This window comes from Ptiloglossa arizonensis, chromosome 5 (genome assembly GCF_051014685.1).
Source record: "Ptiloglossa arizonensis isolate GNS036 chromosome 5, iyPtiAriz1_principal, whole genome shotgun sequence".
NCBI lineage: Eukaryota > Metazoa > Arthropoda > Insecta > Hymenoptera > Colletidae > Ptiloglossa > Ptiloglossa arizonensis.
The window spans coordinates 11,846,477-11,873,834 of NC_135052.1; the positions used below are offsets into that span (position 1 = coordinate 11,846,477).

The 27,358-nt window shown below is 38.6% G+C and overlaps 1 protein-coding gene and 2 long non-coding RNA genes across 4 annotated transcripts in view; 1 reads left to right on the forward strand and 2 right to left on the reverse strand.

The window, feature by feature from the left end:
• Positions 1-25,295, reverse strand: part of LOC143146800 (uncharacterized) — a 34,515-nt gene extending 9,220 nt beyond the window's left edge. The window contains exons 1-3 of the long non-coding RNA XR_012992082.1: positions 25,232-25,295; positions 24,646-24,824; positions 16,916-16,986 (exon numbers count right to left, since the gene is read on the reverse strand). This is a non-coding gene — a long non-coding RNA (uncharacterized LOC143146800). The remainder of the gene's footprint in view (positions 1-16,915; positions 16,987-24,645; positions 24,825-25,231) is intronic.
• Positions 1-27,358, reverse strand: part of LOC143146799 (beta-1,4-glucuronyltransferase 1) — an 84,182-nt gene that overhangs the window by 38,905 nt on the left and 17,919 nt on the right. The window lies entirely within an intron of this gene.
• On the forward strand, positions 1,168-27,037 carry LOC143146801 (uncharacterized). 2 transcript variants are annotated; one of them, XR_012992084.1, is made up of 3 exons: positions 1,168-1,416; positions 1,520-1,632; positions 25,596-27,037. It is a non-coding gene; the product is annotated as an uncharacterized LOC143146801 (long non-coding RNA). The 2 variants fall into 2 exon arrangements; XR_012992083.1 differs by having other exon boundaries at positions 1,168-1,632.

Here is a 27,358-nt window from a genome sequence, read left to right on the forward strand (position 1 = left end):
ATTAAACATAAATTATGTATTTATTCGATCTTGGGTAGAAGAGCTTCTGCGATATGTCATTAAATAAAGTAACGGTTGAATATACGTTGGAAAATAAATATTTGTATACGTACAATACGAATAAAACCAAAAGAATTATTTAATTATTATACCCTCTCCATAGAAATATAAGTCGAAAGAGAATGTTTCGCTAATTTTTGAATATGTAAAAAAATATGCATCGAAGAGTTACAATAATTCGAATACTTTCCTGTGACTAAATCGGGATCACCGGTCGACTTGACAGCGAGGTAGGTAGCGGTTTTGATCTCGAGCCGAGACTGAACCTCTTACGTAGGTACGGTCCGCGCGAGGAAAGTGAGCGGAATACACCGAGAGCAAGCGAGACAGAGCAACAGCGAGCGAGCCTCGCATTACATGCTTTCTATGGCCGTAACTTCAAAACGATACGGTATGCGTATCTGTGTGTCGACCACTGGTGCACACTAAAAAATTTGTACACTTTTCACTGTAATTCTATGAGAGAATTATCGACGAATCTGCGGGTATTCCCGATGAAAAATGAATCCGAACACGACTCTCTTCGGACTATTTTCAATCATCGAACTTTCTTGTAACGAGCACCAAGGGGACTGATATAATTTCCTAATTATAATCACTACTCGCTGTAACAATAATGAGCCAATATATATCAGGTGTTCGTCGCAAATGGAACGGCCTGTACCTTTGAAACGGAGATCGAGGTAAATGTTATAGCGTAAAATCGTAAACGATCGTAGTTACCATCGTATGTTACTTTTACGTCGTGTGCACTTCCGACTGTACCGATGGCCCAAAGAGCCCCAGTCTCGCAATATTTTCCACTATCTCCGATCGTTTTAAAAATACACCGCGTCCCAGTTGCCCGAGACACCGTGTATACAATACTAATCACCGACAGAAGTGAAGTAATTACTCTGGCTTACGATTTATAATTATACGCCGATGGTAAAATTATTGTTTAATTTGAAAACATTAATGGCTCGTAATTCGGTGATTCCGCGAATCCCGCCAGGTGAATGTCGGACGTCCACGCGAAACGTTTCCCGCGATGCAAAGAGGCCTGTAATTTCTTGGCCATCGCCTCGGTAATGAGTCAGGTGAGTCACTTGCTTAACACTCGCGCGACGTCCTCGGCTCGTCTGTCTACGACGTACGATTTTTGCCCGCGTTACGGAAAGACGCGGTACAAAATTACAACGTTCAGGCATGGCTGTTTTTCTCCTCTTCCATAATTCATTTCGCTGCTGTCCGACCGCGACACGTTTTTCCTCGTGCGCGTTACCGAAGTCTCTACATCGATTTCACGGTGATCGAATTGTGGAAAACACGTTGGATCCTCGAGGTGTCTGGAAATAGCTGTACTCGCTTCGACACGTGAGCTAACAATTTTTTCAGCTTGTTAAGCTGTGTAAAAGGAAGAGAAATAAGAGAAAAAAATTTTTTTTTCCAATGATTTCGGAAACGTCGGGTGATTAAGTGACCGATGATGAAGAAAAATTTGGAAGAAATCAGTTTTCAATTTTTGGACATTTCTCTACTAAAAGAACGTGCAAGGAACTTTAAAGTTTAGCATGAGGCAGCTAACGGCTCGTAAGTTGCAAAACCTGAAGGGAATTAAATAATAAGAAAAATATTCCAATACCATACAACGTCCGTAACTTCGAGACTCGTAACTTCGTACATAAACTTCTCAATACCGCGTTTTTTTTTATAGTACATACAACTTTTTGACGCTATAAAGACGAGTTGTTGCTACTATTATTATTATTGTTCTTATTATTAGAAGAAAGTTCAATGTTCGGGTATAGAAAAACACTCGAATAGTATACTTCTCCGCACCAAGATACGTTGCTTCTTTTTTTTTTTCTTTCATAATTTTTATCTTTTTCAATTCATTCCGTTCACCGTAAGTAAACCGAAACTATTTATCGGTTGTATTAATACTGGGTTGTTCAATGAGTTTCGTCGTTCGATAACACTTATTGAACAGTATAGTATTATACTAGCTTGCTCAATAAGTTTTAAGATAAAACTTATCGAACAGTACTACATCGAACAGTACCGTTTATCGAACGACAAAACTTATCGAACAACCTGTTATATCGCTTCCAATTTACTTTGTTCCACTCCCGATGAACGCGAATTTTCCACCCTAATTTTCTACTCCCTCTCTAATAAGTAACTTTTCGGTATCACCGTGTCAATTCGTTTGATCGAGAACTTCTTGCCAGGGGTTGTATTTGAAACGCACTCGGTCCCAACCCTAGTTCTATCGATAAAACTTTTCCACACCCTCATCCCTCTACCCGGTGCTGTTATTAAAATCGAACCACACAGCAGTAAAGTACTCGCGAGAGTCCAACCTGTTAAGCCTCTACCCCTCTCCCCTTTGCGCCGTAACCCCCCTCCCCGTCTCTCTGGCCGCCCGGCGTGCAACGCCAATCTAAAGATGGGTGATCTGACCTGTATTCATTCTATACTATAAACCGACCTTGCTTTATATCGCGCGCGTTGACGGATCGCAATTTCCTTAATACGCGTCGAGAACACCTACGACGGAATCGTTCGTTTGATCGGCTGATTGCTCGCCGTCTTTTATTTCAACCAACACGAGGAAATTTGCTTTTATTACCGTTGCAATTTCCTAGATTGGATCCCCTTGTACACGGCGTCCCTTAATCTCGAACGAATTACCGAAATTATAATTCTCGGTGCTCTCGGAGCGTTAATGAACAGACTCGTTCGACAGCACGGGTTTTACGAAATTTATCATTGTTCGTTGCGGTTAATAATATTACCAAGTGCGAACGATTTTGAAAAATATTGTTCGTTAAGCATTTATTTATCGATCGAACCTACGAAAATCCACGTTTCGTCCTCCACTTTGGAAGATCGTGTGTATTCCAATTTGGAGACTCGCGAAGAGGTATGAATGTGGAGAACGAAACGTTTGGGACTTAGATAATGTAAACTATAACTTGGAGGGTCTCGAAGAGGTTCAAAAGTGGAGAATGAAATGTTTGGAACTTAGATAATGTAAATGTTTGGGACTTAATGTAAACTATAACTTGGAGAGTCTCGAAAAGGTTAAAAAGTGGAGAAGAAAACGTTTGGGACCTAGATAATGTATACTATAATCTAGAGGCTCTGAGAAAGGTCCAAAACTGGGGAACGAAACGTTGTTTTTCCCTGATAAATAAATATCCTTCTCCGAGTGAAGAAGGATTACAGTTTTGTGAAAAAGTAATATCTACCCATATGTTAACGTCGATAAAATATTCCAATAGTCTACATCGATCCAAGATTGTATCGTGGAACGTAAAGAATGTTCGTGAAGTGTCCGAAGTCGATTTTTGTAAAATTTTGTAAATCTAGAACGCAACCGAAAAATAAAAGAATTTCTTGGCAAACGAAAAATCCAATAAAATTGGCAATCGTATGCGTGACGAATAAAAATATATTATTGGTATGAAATAATGTCGATAAAAGTGTACAAATAGGATCACGATAATCATAGTTTAAGACATATCAGTGTTTCTGGATAAAGATTTATTCAAAGTTGTTCGAGCGATGTTCCTTCCATACCGATGAGGTATCAGATTTTTCAAAAATATTGATTAGGAAACAACCGATACCGATGCGAATTTTTCCATGTTACCCGATGCAACAAATCGCGCCCTCCAAGTATGTAATCCTTTACCTTCGACAGGTGATTCTTAATACTAGATTTACCAACTAGTCAAAATGACTGGTTGCAACTGCTTTTACAATGAAATTTACTTTAAATTCCAGAGCATGTTTTCAAACGACGTTATGATTTTTTCTAATATTTCTAAAAATGTTCGTATAATCAATTTCATAAGTTCCTCCTTAAGTTTCTAGTGTTGATCGCTATCCGATTTAGTGCAATAACTTGTCACTGTACCGGACCAAAGAAATCTACTAAGAATTGAGACTCGGATATTATATCTTACAAGATATAATAATAGAGATATAATAGAGATATAATAGAGATATAATAGAGACACAAAAGATGCAAATGCAGTGATCTCCCTCTTAACCGGCCTTTATGGGACCGGATCTCTGACCGGATAAACGATTGGCCGACTTAATTCAGAAATAAAAACGATAATACGGAATGAAGCACTTAAAAGTTTAGTACGATAGAAAATAAGATTAACGAGAGAAGAATCGTGTATTTAAATAATAACAAATATAACAAAAATTATATTTATTCGTGCGAAAGTGAAAATTGTTTTCGAAAATTGTGGTCAATTATTTTCGCGTTGAAAAAAAAAGATTATCGGTTAAAGCGAGACCAGATAATTGGGAGTCCACTGACGTAAAAAATGTTAAAATAAAAGCGTTCCGTTGAAAATTATACAAGGTGATTCAAAAATTGATTTTTCAAGAGGTGAGTATACACTACGCATTAAAACGAGTAACAAATATTGTACGAATGCACAGTTGAGAAGTTAATTTCTGAAGAACTACCTCGTATCGGATCAAATGTTTCAAGCGGAAGGTTTGTAACTAACAATAAGCAAAAATAGCTCAATGCTGTTCACATCCCTTAAGGGCGTATTCTAATAATTCGACTTGAAAAGAATTTTTTCTTTTTTTTTTTGACATTTGACATTTTCTTCTTACATCCATAACTCGAGAACCAAGATATACACAGGACATTTTTCACTCACCTGAAATTCATGCTCTAAAATATGAACACGTATTTCTGAATCACCCTGTACGTGTGCTCCAGATATTTTTAATTTTCCATTGAGAAATTTCACCGAGAATCGCTTCGTAACAGAGAAAGTTTCGAGCGCAAAGGGTGAAAGATCTCGATCGTTTGGCCACGAGAGAAAAGTAGACGACGACCGTTGGTCAGGATCGGGACGAGGTACCGATTTGGCTAGGATCGGGACGAGCTAGCGATTTGGCTAGGATCGGGACGAGCTAGCGATTTGGAGTATCCTGGGGCACGGAGCACGCGTGAGTGCAAACGTGGCCAATGCGTATTACATCATTCGAGGGAGGAGAGCAGTCGAATCGAGTTCACGGACGTAAAGCCGAGCAGCGAGTGGCCCGATTGAAAGGTAGGATCTACGGGCATACGTGACATAGATGCGCATACTTGAAATGATCGACGTTAATGGCCAAACAACGGGAGTTACGCGCGTAGTCCTTCGGTCATGGGGCAATTTAAACGCAGTCTGCTCAAGTAATTTGTCAACGACCTGTGTATACCGGCGTATTATTGATGCCCTGACCGTATTTCGTGCCGATTTACGGATCCGACGACGTTTCCGTCTCGCTGCGCCGATTGTTCTCCTTATCGTTTGTGTTGATGGCTGGCATCGAGCAACCATGTTGACATTTTTAGGAAACGGTACAATTGGACAAGTATTATCAGTTTCGACTATTTTTAACCCTCTGTACTCCTTAACTTTTTCTTTACCTATCAACGAGTCCTCGATTAATTTACAAAATAGAAGACGAACAGTGCGTCTCGAGAAAATCTATCGCAACGATGCAGAATCTGTAACGAATGTATATTTCGTTTATATCTTCATTCGAATTGCAATGTATAATGTGGAGTCTAACTGGATATTGGAGTTGGTATAAGAATGTGAGACACACTCGACATAGGAGTGCTAAGGGTTAACCTTTTAAGGGGATACCTATGCCTTCTGTACATCGACCCACCCATCATCCCCCACCACTGAGGGGGGACTCTCCTTGACAAATCTTAAAACTCGACGATCGGTGTAAACCGATCCGAACTCGAACATTGGCGGGACGACGTTAACGCAACGACGGAACCTTTTGTATTTTTGTCTTTATTTTTTTGTTCTTTTCTTTTGACAAAACATTTACCAACGTACCTATGTAGTTTTTTCTGGTTAAAAAATGAGACCAAGATAGAATTTCGATTATACGTACTTATGTAGTTTTTTCTGGTTAAAAAATGAGACCAATATAGAATTTCGATTATACGTACTTATTAAATAAGCGACACGAGAGATCATTACTTATTAAATACGTAGATATAATCCGTTTTATAACGTGTTTGGTTTCATTTTATTCAGAAAACCTTCACGTATACAATGAGGGTATATAAACCCTCACGTATACTACTTTGGAAGTTTCATTCAAAAGGAAGCAAAAATAATAAAGTTCCATCGTTGCATTATTTCCTCTCATCGATATGTTTTTCTTTTCTCTTCTCGTCTCTCGCGCCTCTTTCTCTTTCACTTGTCCTTTTCTACGTTTGCACAAACAAAGACGAACTTCAACGAATGGTGTTTGAGCCGTATTGGGTTTAAAAATCAACACCTCGGTTGAATAAGTGAATAAACCTGATTTGAGTCTCGATTCTCCTGCAGTTGTCCAACTTGTACTGTACTGTGCACGATTCACAAGAAATCACTTAAAAGGAACGCGAGTCTGGCCGGTTACAAGCCCATCTTCTCCAGTACAATTGCAAACATTGGTCAAAGCCAGATACACTGTCCTCCTGTCTCTTTGTTCCTCCAGGTGACTCTTTGCGAACCGTGTACAATACTGTGCGCCCATCGCTTGACGACTCGTGATACCCCCTGTTCGTCCCCTGTTTATTTCATCTACTCCCCACCATTGACTCGTTCGTTTTCTTCGTTCCTCCCTCCAGTCTGTAGTGTAATTTCTTCGGTAAACACCGGTTAACTACAAGTAGCTACAAATAGTAAGTTGATCTACAGATAGTCCGGAACTCTTCTCGCGTGCAGTCACGTGATACACGCACGACAGGTACCTTGACTAGGTAGGAACCACGAAGGTACATCGTCCAGTATGAACACCTTGTGTATATTCAATTTAAACGGTATGGTTAGGGATTCACGAGAAAGGACCTAGAAGGAGTGGCCTGATTATTGATCACTTCCATCGCAAGTCCAAAGGCGGAGTCGAGAAGCATTCCCCTTAATTCATGGTTCCCCTCAGATCCATTTGCGCGAGCTCTGTACACTCTACTTTTTGTCCGTGTACTCGAGGATCCATCGATTCTTGCCGTTTGAGGAGAGTACGGAACGCTGAAACGTAACTCTCTCCACTTCTCGATAAACAGATAATTATTGTACGACCGAACGCAAACGGTATTTAAACTGCATTATGATACAGTAGAGCCTCCCGTATCCGTAGTAATTGGGAGACAACAGTGGCCGGATGAGGGAATTTTCAGATAATAGAGCAATTACTCTTTTCTATACGAAGGGGATCTTATGGGGTAATCAGGATTTAAGAAACGCATTTTCTTTCTTTTTGTCAATTTTTCCAAAGTATACGGTTTCGAATATATCCGCGCAGAAGGATCTTCTCGAGTTCGTGAAATTAACGAAATTATAGACGTTTGAAAAGAACGGTGCAATAAAAACACTAAACGCTTTTTTTGTTTTTTTTTTTCAAATCCCGTTTCCACACGGATAGTACATCTCGAGTTTTAATTGACCGATTTACTTTGAATCTGGAGAGAATCTTCGGCAAATGTCTCTTCATCGCACGAATTTATCTTTTTTTTTCTATTTCCTCTAGTACACTAATGTGTTTACACGTATTATGTTTATTATATGTTTGAGATCTCAGTAAAGGTCATTAACGATGTCAAGTGGTAAACACAACGCGCATAAACAGATTACACAAGTATCATCGACTAGTTTCTACGCTATATAGTACCAAGAAGAATTTCGTTACGATTTTATACTTTTATTGTAACTTTTTAACGAAGCGTTTATTCGACTATATTTAGAGAACTTTTTCTTCTTATTTCTACTCGTAGAATATTCTAGCACCGTTAAATCCTACGACATCCTGTTCAATCCTTGGACCGAAAAGTAATTTCTATAAGTTTTTCCTTAACTCTTGACCGGTAAACATTCATGTTCATTATATACATTTATATAATACAAAAGTGTGTAATATACACTTATATACATATTCAGCCACACGACATCCAGTGTCTCAGCCGATAAGAGAAGGAGATGTGTTTGGACTATCGTATTCTCCTCAAACGATACGAATTGCCCCTCCATGCACCCAATTTTCTTTGTGTACGTATCTCAAAGTTTCAGAGTCTGTAACCTCAGGAGAAACAGTTTTCCACTTCGTGTTCACTTCGTAACAATTTTTTTTCTTCTATCCTTATAGTACGCCCCGGTGTAACATTGTTACTTGCCGGTGAAATCGGTGGTTAGTTCAATTACACCGATTATGAAAACCACACCGTACCACCCCTTCTCTGTAACCGGTCCCAAGATGCACGTTTCCACAATGCATATAGGACGAGTCGCCCATGACTAAAAGATGAAATTCTTTTCGAAACGGTCGATTCTATCGAAAAAGATTTCGAGAATAAAAGTTGCTCGTTTTCGAGGGGAACAGTGTTCGATATTAGTAGAATTTTAGTAAGTGAACGCGTGGAGGATATACAAAGGTTTGTTTTTTTCAAGTGGAATTGTACATTTTTTAATGCGTCGATCGATTTAACTTCTTTGTAAAAAAGTGTTGAATTATTTGTATCGAAAAAGTATTATTTTGGAGGATATTTCAATTAAAACTATTTCCCGAGCGGTGTTCGTACAATTAAGTGCAAGTTATTTGTTTTTAACTGCACGTGGTATTTTTTCTACAAAATGATAAAGTTGGTCAATGTCGGATTTATCCGTATCATTCATGCTACGATTACGTTGATCACGGGTAAAGGAATAAGGAACAATTCAAAATAGTTCAAAAGTCGATACAATTTTGTTGGTAAGTACATTGTTGAATTATTTCTTTTTAGTAGATATAATCAGTGGTGCAGATATTAATTAAAATATCTTTCAAAATAATGGATTTTTTATACAAACGACTCAACACTTTTCTACAAGAAAAACATTTGCATTTAAAGATACCTCTCAAAATCACTCGACCTTCATTCGAAACCTTCTTCCATATAACAAAAAATTTCAAAAATATTTCAGCTTTCAATCTCAGACGACTCACCCTGTACACGAAGACATTGCATTCTTTAAAAGAAACAAACTCGACCTTCATACGTCCTCTACACGTGCACTTAGAAAAATTCCAATTGCATTTAAAAATACCTCCCTCAAGATCACTCGACCTTCGTTCGAAACCTTTTTCGATATAACAAAAAGCTTCGAAAATATTTCAGCTTTCAATCTCGGACGACTCACCCTATAGGTATATGAAGACATTATCCGTTCGATGATCGTTCGGGATTAATAGCAGCCTATTCGTCGCGATGCTCGATATACGTACACTACTTGCTACTCTACCTCGTCGCTTCTGGTATGGGGCTGATGTAACGCGTTGCACAATATTTCGGGGCATATGGACGGGCACCACCGTGGACGCGTGCGACCGATCGACCTTTCTATTTCTATGCCAATCGTAAGCCCGCTGTGTCGTAATAATGCGATAATGAAAATGTGTGTATCCTTGAGAGCGATGCCTTCGTTCCGTATCTCGGCGTAGGCCCCCGTTTCTGCTTACGAAATCGTTGCTGAATCGTGAATCTTCCGTGTCAAGGTATCTCGAACGAACGACGTCGCTATTAGCGCACGCTCTTCCGGCAAGACGCGAAAAGACGCGGTAAGTTTGCTAATTTGCTCGATACACGACCAATTCGCAGAGGGATTCGTGGATGGCTTCGAACGTACCTTAACGCGCTCCGTACTCATTGTTGGTAGAAGAATTACGTACAAACCGCGCTTGAAATTTATCGCTTCGTTCGCTTTAGGTTTAAGAATTTATTATTTTTTTCATCACACTCCGGGTGAGATTTATCTCCTCGTCGTGTTTTCAACACGTGACGCGAGCTCGAGAATTTTATGCGAATTTTCCTTCACTTTTCGTTGCGTTTATCGTGGACTGGAGTACAGTTCGTCGTTTCGAATTTGTCGTTCGTTACGGACAGTCGCTTAAGGGGCGAGACTCGCGTGAAATGGTTAAGACGAAAGTGATTTTCGAGCAAAACTTTTTTTTTTGTTACGTAAAACTTCGATGAAACTTTTCGTCAATTTTCATGCACATTCTTTAACGTTTCAAGGCACGAGATTTTTTTTCGTTTCGTTTCGAGTTTATCGATTTTTCGCCAAGTAATACATGTTATTGTATTTTGTTAACGAACATCGGAATTTTGTTATTCTACTTCAGATGTATCTAATTTACATGGTTATAACAACGAACGGTACGAAAGCAGAGCTCGATTCGTACGGTTCGCAATTAACGAAAGAAGAATATAAAAAAGTTCCGTGTTCGAACAAGCGCTCGGTTCCATTCATATTTATTTGCGATAATTAACTGCACTTTCCGGGAAACGTGGAGCGCGAATAAACGTTAACTTTCGCTATTTATTATACAGTAATTACTGCTAATTATCGTCGATCGATGCCACTTATTTTCCCCGAAAGAAAGCTACAGGGTAATTTGTCGTACGCACGCAGAATCACGATTACGCGCGAGTGTGTGCATTACATCGTAATTATCGTGAATTATTTATTCTGTCAGTTCGCACAACTCGTGCAAACAGTATCGTGCAATGAGTCGTACACGCGTATCGGAGAATATAAAATACTCCGAGGAGAATCGTGACGTTTTCTCGATGATACGTGTCAATGCCACGTGCCAGAAAAATAACGATTAAATACATATATTCGAATCGTCGGTTGTTTTTTTTTTCTTTTCTTTTTTTTTTATGGGAAAATCGAACGGACAACTCCGTGTAATAATAAAACGCGTGATGCAAACGCATTCTTGTATTCGGTCGTACAGAATTGTTCGTTCAACGACGAGATTTATTGCAATGTATCATAAGTACGTGATTTATTAACTGAATGGTTAGAGGAATGGTCATTATCGCGTGTCTATAAATATGACACGAGTGGAATGATCTTGGTGTCTGTTTTACGTGGATTGTTATTTCTCTTCTAGATCGAACGAAGGACCTTGCGATACGGTGATGTACGAGGATAAATATTATTAAGAAGTATTATTAAGAAAACAATAATACTATTTTTAAATATTATAATTACACAAGGATAAATATCAAATACGGTAACAATTGTAGTTATAACAAATATAGACAGACTATATTGAATACGGTATTTATACTGAAAGCAGCGACCATAACGAGTGTAATCTGTACACATGATTCACCGTAACAAGTACGATTAACTGTAACAATATAGTCGAGCATGTCAAGTACAGTTAACTATAGTATGTGTGACCATGTATGGTAAACATGGTCGATCGTAAGGCACACGACCGTGCTCAAGTATATTCGACCACGATATCTACGTATAGTTGAGAACGACAAGTATAGTTGTTTGCAGTTAACAGTTACAATTAAACACGATCGACATAGCGAACACGATGAATACGACATACACATATAATAAATATAGTTAATACGAGGAATATAAGAAATTAAATTTCACATTTTATCGTGGTAATAAATATAAAACATAAAACAGACTTCGTGCGGAACGTAAAATATAGCGAAGAAAGAGAACGTGGTAAACATGTACGGAATGTTATACATATATACGTAATAGACTTTGGTAACTACCGAATTCCTTGATAGAATTACGAGACAAGTACATACAGTAAATAATTCTCAAGTAAGTTCCGGTATTTTATTTGCGGCTTATTAAAATTCCTGAGGAATAGAACAAAGCGAACTTTGCAATCAATAACTCACCTCACGATGCGATGTGTATCGCGTATTCTATTGAGTTGTTCGGATAGTCATTTCGTTTGCCAAAACGGAGAACATATAATTTAATAAAATGTTTATACACTCTAAAGAAATCGTGTTTCATTTTCACCAAAAAAAAAAAAAAAGCGAAATGACTTTCCGAACAACCTAATATTTTTCGTCCTTTGTAAGACGTAGCACTACGTACGTGCGTCGTAGTTTTGACTTCCCAATCCAATTAAACGCTGTGTCGGAGCTTCCAATTAAAATCCGTATTTGATTTTCCAATCGAACGAAATACTGGGCAAATGATCTTGCAAAATTAAAAGTTTTCCCGGTCCCACGATTTTCAATATTTGTGAAAGCTTGATTGCCGCGCATCGAGTACTGAAATTTTGTTATTTGCCGATTTTGTTTGTCATATATTCAATCCTGAATATACTGTCCCGAGATTTCGACCAAAATTCTACGCGATACGTATTCTAAAATATCACGTCGATCGAACGGATTACGGGTTTCGTACATTCGACAATTATTAATCTATACTTTGATGAGTATCCCGCAAAAATACCGCAGATCGTCAAATGAACATTTTATTGCCTTATTTCAAGGAGTTTATCGACGATTGCACATCTTTACCAGTCGTTTTTCCAACTATTTCGAATCAAAGACCGGGTACCATTAAGGTCTCATTACGTTTAATAGCGTACATTCATTTACACCGGTTATTGACCATTATAGTATATATATATAGAAAATATCTAGGGTAATAACATTTTTTAACAATTTACAATATTAATTGTTCCCTGTAAGGAGATAGAAATTACTCGCACATTTCAACGTAAAAAGTGTTCTAATGTTCGCTATTATAGCGGAAACATGAATCTTAACCGTAATTAATGACACGGAAATTACAAAAATACGAGTCAAGACAATTTTTAACATCATTTTGTCAGACACGTAAATCGTGATTATCTATCAGCCTTTTGTAACGTTTGCGTCTACGTTTAATCACTTACGACAGTGAAAAAACTCAAATTCGAAACAATTCTATGTATAATACGAGCTCTACATCGCGTTCCACGTTAATTGTTCACGAATATAGTAGCTATAATCTCGAATGAACGATATTCATTTGGCAATTTTCTACGAATCAGAATTATTTTAACAGTACCACCCTCAACTTTTTTTTTTTTGATCGTTCATATCGTTTTCGTTACATTCGTCGTTATTTTGTTTAAACGAATACGAATGGAAATCGAAGCACCCGTAACTCTCGCGAATTTTCGTTTATCTCACTCGTACACGCTATCGAATAACAATTTATACGGTCAACGCAATTGTCGAGGTCCACGGTTCTACAGGCTGTTAGCCACGGATCGCATCTGCCTCGTTTTCCAGCCCAGTGAGTCCGCGATTGCTATTGCGAGAAGATCGATATAAAACGTTGTGCGAATCGACTCGTACGCGCTTTATCTTTCGAGCGACTTAACGTGCTCGTGAACGGTCGTCAAACTTTCAAATCGAATAGAGACACCGAGTATACGTACACACACGCGTGTACACGCGCGCGTACGTCGACCAATCGATCTCAACGGTTGTCGTTTCGCGATACCATATGTATACGGAAATTTCCGATTCATATTTTACCCTACAACGGCGAATAACGTGAAAAAAAAAAAAAAAAAAAAAGAAACTAAGACTACTTGTTTGCGCGAAAACGATAGACATCGTTTGAAACAACGACGAGCAGAAAAAGCGATCGCGTTACAAATCGCTGTTGCATTAATAATGCATTAACGATCGATTTGTTGCGTAACGTCGTTTATTTATCTGAAGCAACAAGGGTTCTTGCGTAAGTGTACGCGTCGAATCGCGTATTCCTTGGTTCGTATTTAATTGATGTAGTATAAAAGTATAGCGTTTTACAGCTCGCGATAATTCACGATGGCGGAGACACGGGTATGAATTACGCTATGGAATGTTGAACATCCAAAGAACGTATTACCGGCTGATTTGTCGACCATCGTTGCAAATGTATTACCACGTGTTCTACCTATAGAAAAATCGTATCGCGTACATATCTTTTTCTTCCCTGATTATTTTCAACGGACGTAATAGGTACTATACGCGACTGATCACCACTGGGGATGCGTCACTACGCGTGTTTTGTATCTGAAAATCGTGATACGGCATATGTTTGTAATAACTGCAAAAATTAGAGTACACGATTGTTGTAGTGTACAGGGTGAGTCACGAGAAACAGGACCCGGAAATATCACCGTTGTTTATCGTTGTATCAGGATACCTCTCGAGACTGTGTTTTAATATTCGAAAAGATGCAGACGGTGATAAGAACAAATTTTGTTAAAGTCACTTTTTTAAACGCGATTTTAAGGTCACTGTGGGGGGTTTTTTTTTTAACGGAGTCATGTATTTTTTACTATAGTAAGTCGTAGTCAACGTCAATACTAATTCATCGACCTAACATTCTATGACCTTGAAGTGACCTTGGATCGAGAAATATAAATTCGATCAACGAAAATATCGACGCGTGAAATTTTCTTATTTGAATCGAATTAAATAGTCGAAATGACGACCTTCGGCATTGATATCACGCATGCAATCATCCTGTAATATTTGCACAAGATATAATCATTTTTTCTTTTATGTTACGTGTAAAATATATTAAAAAATTCCATTTATATATATTAAGAATACATATATTTAAAAAGATATATATATATATATTCTTCGAACGGTGAAACTTTGTCTCGAGAAACTTTTTCATACGACGATATCCGGGTCCTCTTTCGCGTGACTCACCTTGTATACGTGTATCCCTCGTGGTAGTAAATGCGTAATGATTCAAGTAAATGCGAAAATAAAAAAAAAAAATGCAATTAGAAAGCGACATAAATTATTGTAACCGATTAGAAACTCTTTCCATTATGTGGAAGATCGTTTTCTATTTGTAATTACAGTAGAATTTTCGCAAAAATGAAATAGTCTCTGAAGTACTTTTACGATCGTAGTACACAGTACAACGAATCGACTAAGACTGTATACCCGTATATCCTATGATTTATAATTCGTATTTAATTTTGTATTCGCTCGATGCGTAAACGAACCTCTACACGACTCTAAGACCACCAATGACCAACGGAACATGTCACGATTGTGCTGATACAAAAAGTATTACACTACGTTAACATTTTTCAGTCGTACACTTTGGTTCGGTGACTGAAATCGAGCAATGAAAATCTTTCCAAATAGTCACTGAACTTATCGTTCGTCGAATCTACAGATTTTGCACAGGGTTTACAAATCGTGGAAAACTTCTTAAACCTAGATACGCATGAAGAGGTATTTATATATATATATATGAAAATAAATATATTAAATATATACAAATGGAATTATGTATTTTTGATTACAGTATGTTGCAGCCGATGTCAATATGAATTTTGCATCGCCCAGGGCAGAACAACCCTGCGTATTTTACAATTTTCATTCAAATAATCGTGACAACGATCGTTGTAGAAAATTATCGTATGAAAAATCGTCATAATCGTGACCCCTGGACGAGACCGTCGAATATTTTACAGTGGTGGTTGATCAGTCGATACGCGCGCGGCATCCATTGCTTTAAAGTTTCATCCGCTCGGGGATAGGCAGACCGACAAATTGCAATGATTCGCATTTAATAGGGGCCAAAGACCCCCAGACGTAACGATTTTTCGTACAATAATCCGTACATCGTTGATACAGTACGTGCACAACCGTTTAAATGATAATTATAATGCGTGCGAAATTACTGTACAACTAACATCGTAGAGCGTAGCTGCGATGATAACAATGGAGCTACCGTACCGAATATCGTTGCAACTCGGCGTACAACTCATCGCAGAATACGTCGTTACGTCAATGTCCCCTATAAGTTCGTGGAACGTTCGTGACACGTCTATAAGAACAATGGTAGACATTAAAACAGTTAATAAATCGGTTAAGTGCCGGGAGCGCGTATCGAAAACGACAAAACGTCAATTGGAAAAAGAAATAGCAACAACACCGGCTCCGAAAACTAGAGCAGAGTACAATAGAGCTTCCATCGAAAACCGTAAAGTAATTCTTACCAAATTCTGATCTTACATGCAGAATCGTCGTTGTTTCTTTTTGTAGCGATGAAAACGTTAAAAGCATCTTTTCTCAATTATTATGTAAAATGATAAAATTCTTTGTTTTTTTAATATGCACGTACAATTGTGAAAATACACGCCTAATCTTCGATCTGCACGGTAGAGTGGTTACGTAAAAGTTCCGTGTGGAACAAAACTAACGTTTACATAGAAACTGGTACCGATGTATATAGCAAGAAACGAAATATTTTATAATTTGGAATGTATTTTAAGCTACAGAGTAATTGTATTTTCAAGTACAGAAAACAGGCTAAGACAATGTTAACGTTCACCGCTAAGGAAAGTAAGGGCGACACATTTTATGCGTACAGATAGAATTTAGTACGCATGTCTCACGATTTGAAAATTATTTTTAATTTTTGATCACTTATCGAGTGACTTGTAAATTATTTTAATTCTTTATCGGTTATCGAGCGACTTAAGTTGACTCGAAACATTCCCACTTATGCTTTCAATTTGGCTCAAAACACCGACAGAATTAATCTGTCTCTTAACGTGGAACGTCGAACACAATTTTTTCCAAATTAATTTCAATGTTCCATTTAATTTCTATACGACGACAGAAATGATAGAAAAGTCAATTAAATCGGTAACTCGAGGCGAACCGTCGTTAATTCGTTCGCCAAAGTTATGCAGGAACATCAATTTTGCGACGAAAATAATCGCAACGTTAAGCGTAACTAGTTCGTACGTTTTGTATTATCATGGAAAACAATTATCTTTGAACGACCAAAGCTGCCGTTACGTTCTCCATGGCTATATAGTAACGCGCGTTTAACAAATGTGAAATATATACACTGAACACGCAGCTCCAAAAGTTCGAGGAAACTGTAGCATATCCGTGTATCTAATCAGCTTAATTCCTGCATGTTTCATATATAGGACTGTACATTATTACGAAACAAATTTTTTTTTAACGAGAAACAAAGAAACTCACACGTGGTCCCTTGATGATCTATTATGGTCACGTCTCATTCCCCAACGAAGCTCAGTTCCATTAACTACTTCCTTCAATAAACGAACAATTTTTGTAGATAAGCCGACAACTAGGGGAAATTGGAGTAAAACGGAATGTCAATATTTCCCTTAGACAAAAGCCACAAACGAGTTCAGATTATACATCATCATTCTAAGCACTATTTATAATGATAAATAACAAACTCACATTTTGCTACTGTAGTCTATCGTATTTTCAAACTATGCCCTATTTATTTTTTGTCGAAACAATGGACAAAACCAACAGAATCAATTTGACAATATTCAATTATTTCTAGACATATTGAAACAGACGAAAGTCAGAAATTTTCCAATTTAATAGCGTTGCCAACAGTATATGATTTTTACCAACAGCTGATTTTTATACATAAAGACAAATCTTATTTAATTTAGCGAATATAAAATTCTTGCAATATTTCTATAATGTATCAGCTAAAGACACACTAAACTACATCTTGGTATACGATTTTCAATCATTTAGAACAATTTTCATGCTTTATAAAAAGAAATCGATCAAACTGCTAGGTATACTGTTTCAAGTGAGTCATTGTGAGTATTACAAAACGGTTCGGCTAATTATATCATATATAGATATTTACCTGTTCTAAATCTCTTTGAAATAATCCAGGAAAGTCGTAACAATTTTTAAGTCCCGGATTCAAAAAATTGTGAAATCACAAATTGATGTCGAGATTCTCGATATCCTTAATACTAGAACTATCGATAAATTTCGGTGCATTAAGATATTCCTCGTACGCGTTTCAGAAAAATCGATGATCAAGGAAAAAGAGGAACTTACGAAATTGATTACATCCAACAGAATACAAAAACTTATAACGTCTTTTGAAAATATACTATGGAATTTAAAGTAAATTTCTTTGTCAAAACAGTTGAAACCAGTCATTTTGACTGACTGGTAAATCTAGTGTTAATGGTAGTATGGCGTGCGGCAAAATACCGATTGCAGCATAACGTCTTTGATCGACGATATCCTTGTATGGTATTCATTTTTTAGTTCATAGATACAGTTCCACGCCAATTGAGTAATCAACTGGAAAAACATTGTACGAGACGGTAAACTTACCGCATAACTTGACCGTCCAAAGTTTGTCAATGCTGAAAGCTCAATGAAACTTGCATTATTTTTTAGAGTATACGTGGAACAACGGTTGTACGTTAAGCTGAACTTACACGAGCTTAACCGTGTCGCGAACAATAACGACAATGGAGTGACGCGACGCGTAACAAACTGCAAATAATTTTTGTCCAACCAAGTCTCATCGGGTCGCAAACATTTATTGTGTTATGTGTTAAGGTCCCGTTTCCCCTCCATTCTACTTCCGCCCCTCAAACCAACGACGAATATTCATAGCGGCGACGCATATTTCGCGACGATAGATTCGCAGCAGTGTAACATACACTCGGTGGAAAAAAAAAACCTGGTCGCGCCACTATAGATGCACGGTCCCCGCTAGCGAAGAGGGGGGGTCCCTTCTGAGCGTACGTGATGCGCGATGAGAGGTGCGCATAATCTGCGACGAACGTGCATCTGTAGCAACGTGGCCAGGTTTTTCTCGACCGTGTCTACGTGGCGTGAAAAATTGCCGAAAATTTACGCATTAACCGCGAATTTCTACCGTTTTTCACCGCGACGTACTATTTCGCCCTCGAAGGTGTTGTTCTCTTGGTTGCCGCTTTAAATTCGCACAATAAGTCACAATACGATAAACACTGAAAAGTCGATAGAAATTATTGCAAATTATTTTATTTTCTACGCGTAATTTATTTGTACTCGTTTAGATAAAAAATAATGATGCAAAATATATGAATCGAAATCGGTGAAGAATGAAACGAAAGTTGTGAATGGTAAACTCACATGATACTTCCTCTTCTAAGACGAGCAACAGAAATGCCATTTCTTCATTGGATAGCAAACAATTAACGCAACACACACCGTTGTTCCGACAGTTCGTTAACTTTTCTCACGGTAAGTTCCAATTCAACTAAAGATGAGCAAAATACTCGTCTAGATTAAAATATCGAGCAACGAATAAAAAATAAACAGTTTTCCATTCCAGAATGGAATCTTCCAAAAAGAGCAAAAATTTAACCGCCCAATCGAATAAGTGTCGCGAATAAATCGTTATAGCGTTGCTTTTTTTACCTTTGGTCGAATCAAATTTTGCACCGCAAAACTACTACGTATCGAACGACACGGAATGGAAAGTTCAGCGTGGAACATAAGCGGTACACGTGCAACGGGTCGTGGATAACAGCGTACAATACATTAAAAATAAAGTTACCGCGAATGTAACGTGGTTTGTGGACGGACGGTACTCGAACCGTATAGTATTGGCGAGTGTGTTAAAATTGGAGTGTAGCGGACGACGCGATTACATTGTCGGATCGAACGATCGGGTAATAGATCGTAAACAGTCGAACGGCCAAGAAAGTGGTGCACGAACGCAACGTCAAAGGGAAACGATTACATCGTCGATAGGATCGCAACGACTCCGTCACCGATGGGAAAATTTCTTAAAAGGCCGATCGACGGCGCAGGCGATCGCCGAGGGCGTAGTTGTGAAACGCACGGCGATCGAGGAATCGTCCCAAACGAACGATCGCCGATCGTAACGGGCTCAGGAACCGTGAACTTGCCCATTAGAATTTGTAAGGCCTCCCCACCACGGTGAAAACGCGCTGTTGCCTCGGCGGTGGTGAGTTCTCCTCAAGGTTGTCGCGAGAGTTTCTGCTCAACCGGTTTTCAAACCTCCACTCTCGCTCCTGTTTCACCGGGCGTCTACTCCGCGCGTACAGTCGGAATAATTAATGTTCGTCCGTTCTGGGACCTACCCCCACCACCTCGCGCGGAAACCGTGGCACGGCGGAGCGACACGATTTCCTTTGAATACGAGAGGAATCGGACCGAGCCAATCGACGCTCCAAATTCGAAATTTCGCGTCGAATTAATCGCTCGGACATTTCGGACAGTTGGTAATCATTCTTCATCGCCAATGACGAGGTCGAGTTCGATACGTAAGTAGGAAGTGTAGAAGTAACGTCCGTAGAATAATCGTTTGCGTACTTTTGGTATCGTCGAGCTGGTTTCGAAACCTGCGAGGTATGCGTGGAAGGTTCGACGAGTATTCTCGCAGGTATGCCCTCGATGCAGTTCCGTTATATTCTATTCTTTCAACTTATTTTGTACCGTGAATATTCCTGACTCCATTTGTACCGGGAGTTTTGGTCAATGATGTCCCGTATGCGTCTATAGAGATATCCCCTAAACGTATAGTACCGTCGTAACTTCAGGTGCATCTGATTGCGCGCGTATCTTATCTTGGAAGAGTATTTTGAACTGGTGTGAGGTTTCAAGTGTTGTACAATGTATTAGATCTCTCTACAAACATCGACTATTTACATTCTTTAAGTAAACAAAGCTCGAGCTTCTTTCAATAACGTGATATGAAAACCTCTCAAAGAAGAAGGAGTTTTTTTGTATACAAGTTTGTTAATGTTCTCGCATGTTGTCGTCCTCTTATCTATTGTCCTTATCTTTCTCTTTTTTTATTTATTTATTTGTGTATTCGTGGATTAAATGAATTGCCCGCTCAAATTTTATTTCCTCTCTTTCAAATACGTAACACGTTTTTCGAAACGATGTTTTCCAAGACCCATCACGACTCTTTTACGAATAACGGTTCAATCTTGATGGAGACAAGGTTCACGTATCGCATCGTTTCCATAGATATTTGATTGATAAATTAAAATTCTGTGAATTCACTCGTAGATAACGTGAAAATATAGTTTCGATGAATGTTTGCATAAAAAACTCGGTAAATATTTTTATTAATACCTCAATTAACGAACAGTTGGCGGTTAATTTTTTAAATACACTCGTCAAAATGCCGACTGAACACACATTGACTCAGTTGTGCAAACAGATCTTTGTGTACACAATAGGTGCCGTTAGGTTCTTAAAGTTTACTGCTTGATTTGTACGTTTCCACAACCTTCAATAATATTCGTTAGATATTAACACGTCATGAAGAGATTATTCAAAATATATCTCCCAAATTAATTAGAAGGTAGCACGATTGACAATTGCGTAGGACTTGATTTTCAATGTTATTCGTTCGTGTAAAAGTAACATTTTATTGAGTTGAATCTTCATAAATCATTATCAGCTCAAACCGTTTTTAATTTACGTATAGGTAATTCGCGACAAAATCGAATGCTCATTTTCACGTTCCTTCCGATGGTCAAATACAATACTCTTTGGTAAAATTTGTCGTACGATAGGTCGTTAAATGTATGATTCTTTTAAGAGATCATTGCGCGAACTTCGTAAATGCGTAACATTATGCTGGTAGGCGATTATTCGTTAATTATTTTTGCGTTTTCCAGTATTTCTTCCCTTTCCTCGTATATTATCGACAACAAACATCCGCCATTGCAAATTGCCAATATTTCACGCAATTTTGAACAGTCTGTGTTTACAATTCTATTATTGCTACTTGCGACTCTATTATGTTCAAAATAATAAACGATCCGTTTTACGATTTAAACGTAGCGTACATCGGTGCTTCCGTGAATAGGAGTGTAGAGACCATTGTACAGATATATTCCATGAAATATGACTCGAGAGAGATTTCAAGTGCATACCTGCGAATACACATTCGAACCTTCTACACACATCTCGTAGGTTTCGAAACCAGCTCGACGATACCAAAAGTAAGCAAACGTTTATTTCTACGGACGTTACTTCCACAATGACTACTTACGTATCGAACTCGACCTCGTCATTGGCGATCAGAAATGATTACCAACTGTTCGAAATGTCCGAGCGATTAATTCGACGCGAAATGTCGAATTTGGAGCGTCGTATACAAACAAACTCCTTCTCCTTTGAGAGATTTTCATATCACGATATTGAAATAAGCTCGAGCTTTGTTTATTTAAAGAACGTAAATAGTCGATGTTTGTAAAGAGATCTAATACATTGTACAATACTTGAATCCTCACACCAGGCCAGAATACTCTTCCAAGATACGATACGCGCGCAATCAGATGCATCTGAAGTTACGACGGTACTATACGTTCAGGGGACATCTCTATAGACGCATACGGGACATCATTGACCAAAATTCCCGATACAAATGGAGTCAGGAATATTTCACGGTTCAAAATAAGTCGAAAGAATAGAATGTAACGGAACTGCATCAAGGGCATACCTGCGAGAATACTCTTCGAAACTTCCACGCATACCTCGCAGGTTTCGAAACCAGCTCGACGATACCAAAAGTACGCAAACGATTATTCTACGGACGTTACTTCTACACTTCCTACTTACGTATCGAACTCGACCTCGTCATTGGCGATGAAGAATGATTACCAACTGTTCGAAATGTCCGAGCGATTAATTCGACGCGAAATTTCGAATTTGGAGCGTCGATTGGCTCGGTCCGATTCCTCTCGTATTCAAAGGAAATCGTGTCGCACCGCCGTGCCACGGTTTCCGCGCGAGGTGGTGGGGGTAGGTCCCGGAACGGACGAACATTAATTATTCCGACTGTACGCGCGGAGTAGACGCCCGGTGAAACAGGAGCGAGAGTGGAGGTTTGAAAACCGGTTGAGCAGAAACTCTCGCGACAACCTTGAGGAGAACTCACCACCGCCGAGGCAACAGCGCGTTTTCGTCGTGGTGGGGAGGCCTTACAAATTCTAATGGGCAAGTTCACGGTTCCTGAGCCCGTTACGACCGGCGATCGTCCGCTTGGGACGACTTCTCGATCGCCGTGCGTTTCACAACTACGCCCTCGGCGATTGCCTTCGCTGCGATCGGCCTTCTAAGAAATTTTCCCATCGGTAGCGGAGCCGTTGCGATCCTATCGACGATGTAATCGTTTCCCTTTGACGTTGCGTTCGGGCATTACTTTCTTGGTCGTTCGACTGTTCATGATCTATTTACCGAGCGTACGATCTTGCAATGAGATCGCATCGTGTGTTACGCACTGATTTTAATACTCTCGATTCGGGTATCGTTTGCCCGTAACTTTGCTACAATAATGGTGACTATATTTTGCGTGTACTATAGACTGTTATTTCACCTATAATTCACGTCGATCTTTTCATCTCGTGGAAAATTGGATTCGATTAAAGGTAACGAATAAAAGCAACGTATAACAATTTATTCGCGACACTTGTTCGATTGGGCGAATGTTTATTTGCCCATTTTGGAAGATTTCATTCTCACGATGGAAAACTGTTTATCTTTTATTCGTTACTAGACATTTTTATCTAGACGAGTACTTTGTTCACTTTTACCCGAATTGGAACTTACCGCGAGAAATGTTAATAAATCTCCGTAACAAAATTGTGCATTGCTCTAATCGTTTGTTCCCCGAATGTAGTAAATAATGACTCGTCGTAACGTACGATGAAGAAGTGGCATTTCTGTTGCCCGTCTTAAAAGAGAAAGTACATCTACCACTCACAACTTTCTTTTCATTCTGCTTCGATTTTGATTCATATTTTGACACGGATTCGATTCAGGTAATCATTTCGCGATAAGTTACGTGTAGAAGTATTAGCTTGTTCGAAAAGTTGTTTCCTTTTCCAAAATGAAGAATATATAATTTAATAAAACGTTTATACATTCTAAAAAAAATCGTGTTTCATTTTCACCGAAAAAAAAACGAAATGACTTTCCGAACAATCTAATAGAATAATTTTCAATAATTTCTATCGACCTTCCCGTGTTTGCCGTATAGTGCATCATTACGCGAATATAAAGTGACAACGAATAGTAGAACACCTTCGAGAGCGAAGTAATCCGTCGCGGGGAAAAATGATAGGAATTCCCGTTTAACGCGGAAATTTTTTCGTAATTTTCCACGTTACGTACACAGTCGAGAAAAACCTGGCCACGCTGCTACAGATGCACGTTCGTCGCAGATTATGCGCACCTCTCATCGCGCATCACGTACACTCAGAAGGGACCCCCTCTTTGCTGGTGGGGACCGTGCATCTATAGTGGCGCGACCAGATTTTTTTTTTCCACCGAGTGTATGTTACACTGCTGCGAATCTATCGTCGCGAAATATGCGTCGCCGCTATGAATATTTGTCGTTGGTTTGAGGGGCGGAAGTAAGGTGGAGGGGAAACGGAACCTTACACATAACACAATAAATGTTTGCGACGTGGCGAGACTTGGTGGGACAAAAATTATTTGCAGTTTGTTACGCGTCGCATCACTCCATTGCCGTTATTGTTCGCGACACGGTTACGCTCGTGCAAGCCGAGCATAACGTACAACCACTGTTCCACGCACACTCTAAAAACAATGCAAACCCCATTAAAGTTTCAACGTTTAGAACAACGTTCCTTAACCGATTACTCAATTAACGTGCAGTCGTGTCTACGAACCGAACAATTAGTGGCACAAGAATATCGTCGATCGAAGCTGCCGCGCCGAGCGGCAACCATTAAGGGTCTCGAGAATCTTGTGTGAAATAATTAAATTAATTTTCAGTCGTGATTTTCATTTTGGTAATGTTCGGTAAATTAAATAAGATTGGTAAATTTCCCTGTCAAATTAGGAATTGGTAGGCGTTCCGTTTTACCCCGTGTGTTTCCCTTTAATTGTAAAGGGAATTTAATTTTTCTTACATTGCATTTTGTGCGTTGTCTCCTTATTTCGATGATAGTACATTTTTTAAATTTCAAATTTGGTACAAAATATACGTCTCGAGGTTGTGTAATGAACAGCGCCAGCATTTTGACCTCTTGCGACCAGAGTCACGGGATGACCATTTTGACTTCCACTTAGAACGGTGAAATAATTTTATCTATTGGAAAAAAGAAAAAAAAAGAAAAATGAAGGCGGAGGGAAAAGACGATAGTGTAGTATGTAAACAGAGCAATTAACGGTACGACAATTTTCAAACGAGTGAAGTGCATTTCAGGGTTCCATCTCGTTCGTCGATAAAGTGTTCTCGATAACGTCACCGAGGCGAGCAGCCCTTGAAAATCGTATTATTCATTACGCCAGCGGCTGGCTGATGAAATAACGGGTAACGTGTTCAACCAGTGCATGCCACGGAACTATAAATAATCACGTAGACCCGTTTCCTGCTCCATACGTTTAATACGTCGCCATGGACAAAGTAATGTTTAGCTTGACGAGCAACCATAAGAACCGGACGCGAGAAAAATCGGAAGAGGTTCCAGGTGCTTTGCTCAGCCACTTGGTTACCTGTTTCTTGAGAGTCTCGACACTCCGGCCAATGCTCCCTTCTTTGATGTTGCCGTGGATGCTGAACGATACAGTTCCTAATGTGTGGAGCCAACCGTCGTTAATCGCTAAATGTTCTGTTTATAGAAAGTACCGATGCATCAAATTTCTACTCTTCGCGTTCCACACTTTAACCCTTTCCATACCCATGAGCGATATATTAGCGTGCCGACAAATAACGATTAATTATGCGTCAGGTAACATTCCTCGCTTTAAATTGATCGAAAGGGGATCGTTTAAAAATTTAATTTAAAAGGAACACACAAATTGTAATATTAATGGTAATTTCGCAGGCTTTTTTAACTCTTATTTCTATCGTTTTTAGATCTTCCCGATGGCTTTCTACCGTATTTCACTTTCTTGGATTGTCTTTTCGATAAGTGGAAAATTAATACGAGTTAAGAAGAAGAAAATAGTCGGCGAAGAATGGAATAACATTTTCTCGTTTTAATTGTATCGTTACTTGTGAGTATAAATACCTAATCTAGATCATTAATTATTGAACATGGCGCATGCAGCGAACAAGCTTGCCCGTATGCTTCGATGAAAAAATTCTTCGAATCTTACTAATTGACTTCCTTATCCTCTTTTGTGAAATCCACACATTCACTGAGTAGTTCAGTGAACATAACTAAAATATTCTACGACTCTACCTCAAGCTCGACTTCCACTATCTTCAAAGAGTTTTACTAGTTTGTATAATTTATTTTTCAATTGTAACGTACAATACAGAGTGCCCTGAAAGATATGTCCAAACGGGAATCAGGTAATTCCTTACGAGAAAATATGAAAGAAATGCAAAATACCTTTTTTTGTTTAGGACTTCATTTTCGAGAAAATCGAGTGTGAAAATTCACTTTGTACATACGCATTTATGGCAAAGATACAATTCGTCGACCGACGTACGTCATTTATCGTGTTTGTAGACAATGTTTATGCGACATAAACGAACTAATGGATTCGAGAAAAAATACAAGAAAATATTTTATTATTTCAATTAATCTTAAAGAAAGGTATTCTACGCTTTTTTTCACACTTCTCCACAAGGAGTCACACGATACCCGTTTCAGGGACACCTGACTGTACATTTCATTGAACAGTAATTTAATGGAATAAAAGAAAAATTGGTCAACTCGAATGGATTCCCATTAATAAGTTTTACAGAATTAATTCAATCGCACTCTCGATGGAAAGTTCTCCACGAACATTTATATTGTCAGGCTTACTTATATCTCTCTGAAACATCTCTCACAGAAGAAAACAATTTTATCACGAAATTCGATAAGGAAAAGGTAAAAAACAGCCATAGCGTTGTGTCCGACGAATCGTGTCTTTCGGAGCGTTAATTAAACGAGACGAAAAAGGCGACGAGGAACAAACGTGAAAGAATGGCGGAGAAAGATTTATTGGCGAAAAAAAAGCAGTGAGCTGGATTAATAAAGCAGGACCGTTCGCTCGTCTCCTAGCTTGAATAATTAATGGACACAAAAGGAAAAAACAAAGTTTGAGACAAAACAGGATGCATGAACTGGACTCGGACTCAGGCGAATCTACTATCGCGCGTGTTTTGCGTCGCCGAGCCACAGCAAAATCGAAATTGATTGCGATTCTGTGAAAATGGTGAACATTCCTCTCCGTGATGATAAAGATCTGGATTATGCAACAACCGAAAATAGACTTGTGAACAATTTTATATAGAAGTGTATTTCAATACGGTCAACGAATTGTAATGTGTATCATAGAAAACAGTAAAGATATATTACTCTTTTTTTTTTTTAATTTTCATTAGCAATTCCATGACAAAATTTCAGTAAAATGACGATACACCGAAATAATTACTGGAACGATTAACCACGTTACGTTATTTTAACAAGAACCATCTACGAAGTGATAATCTATTATACAAAACAACCGAAAATTATGTATTCGTATTTTTGCATCGTTACGGCAACAAATTGTGTGTTTAAATAAAGTTCTTTTATGTTATCTTCGAAACTCTATTTTCTGGATATGAAAACAATTTTTTATTAATCGATTCTTTACGCCTTTTAAGGAAAATTGAAGTGCGTTTGTCCAGTCGTGCATAAT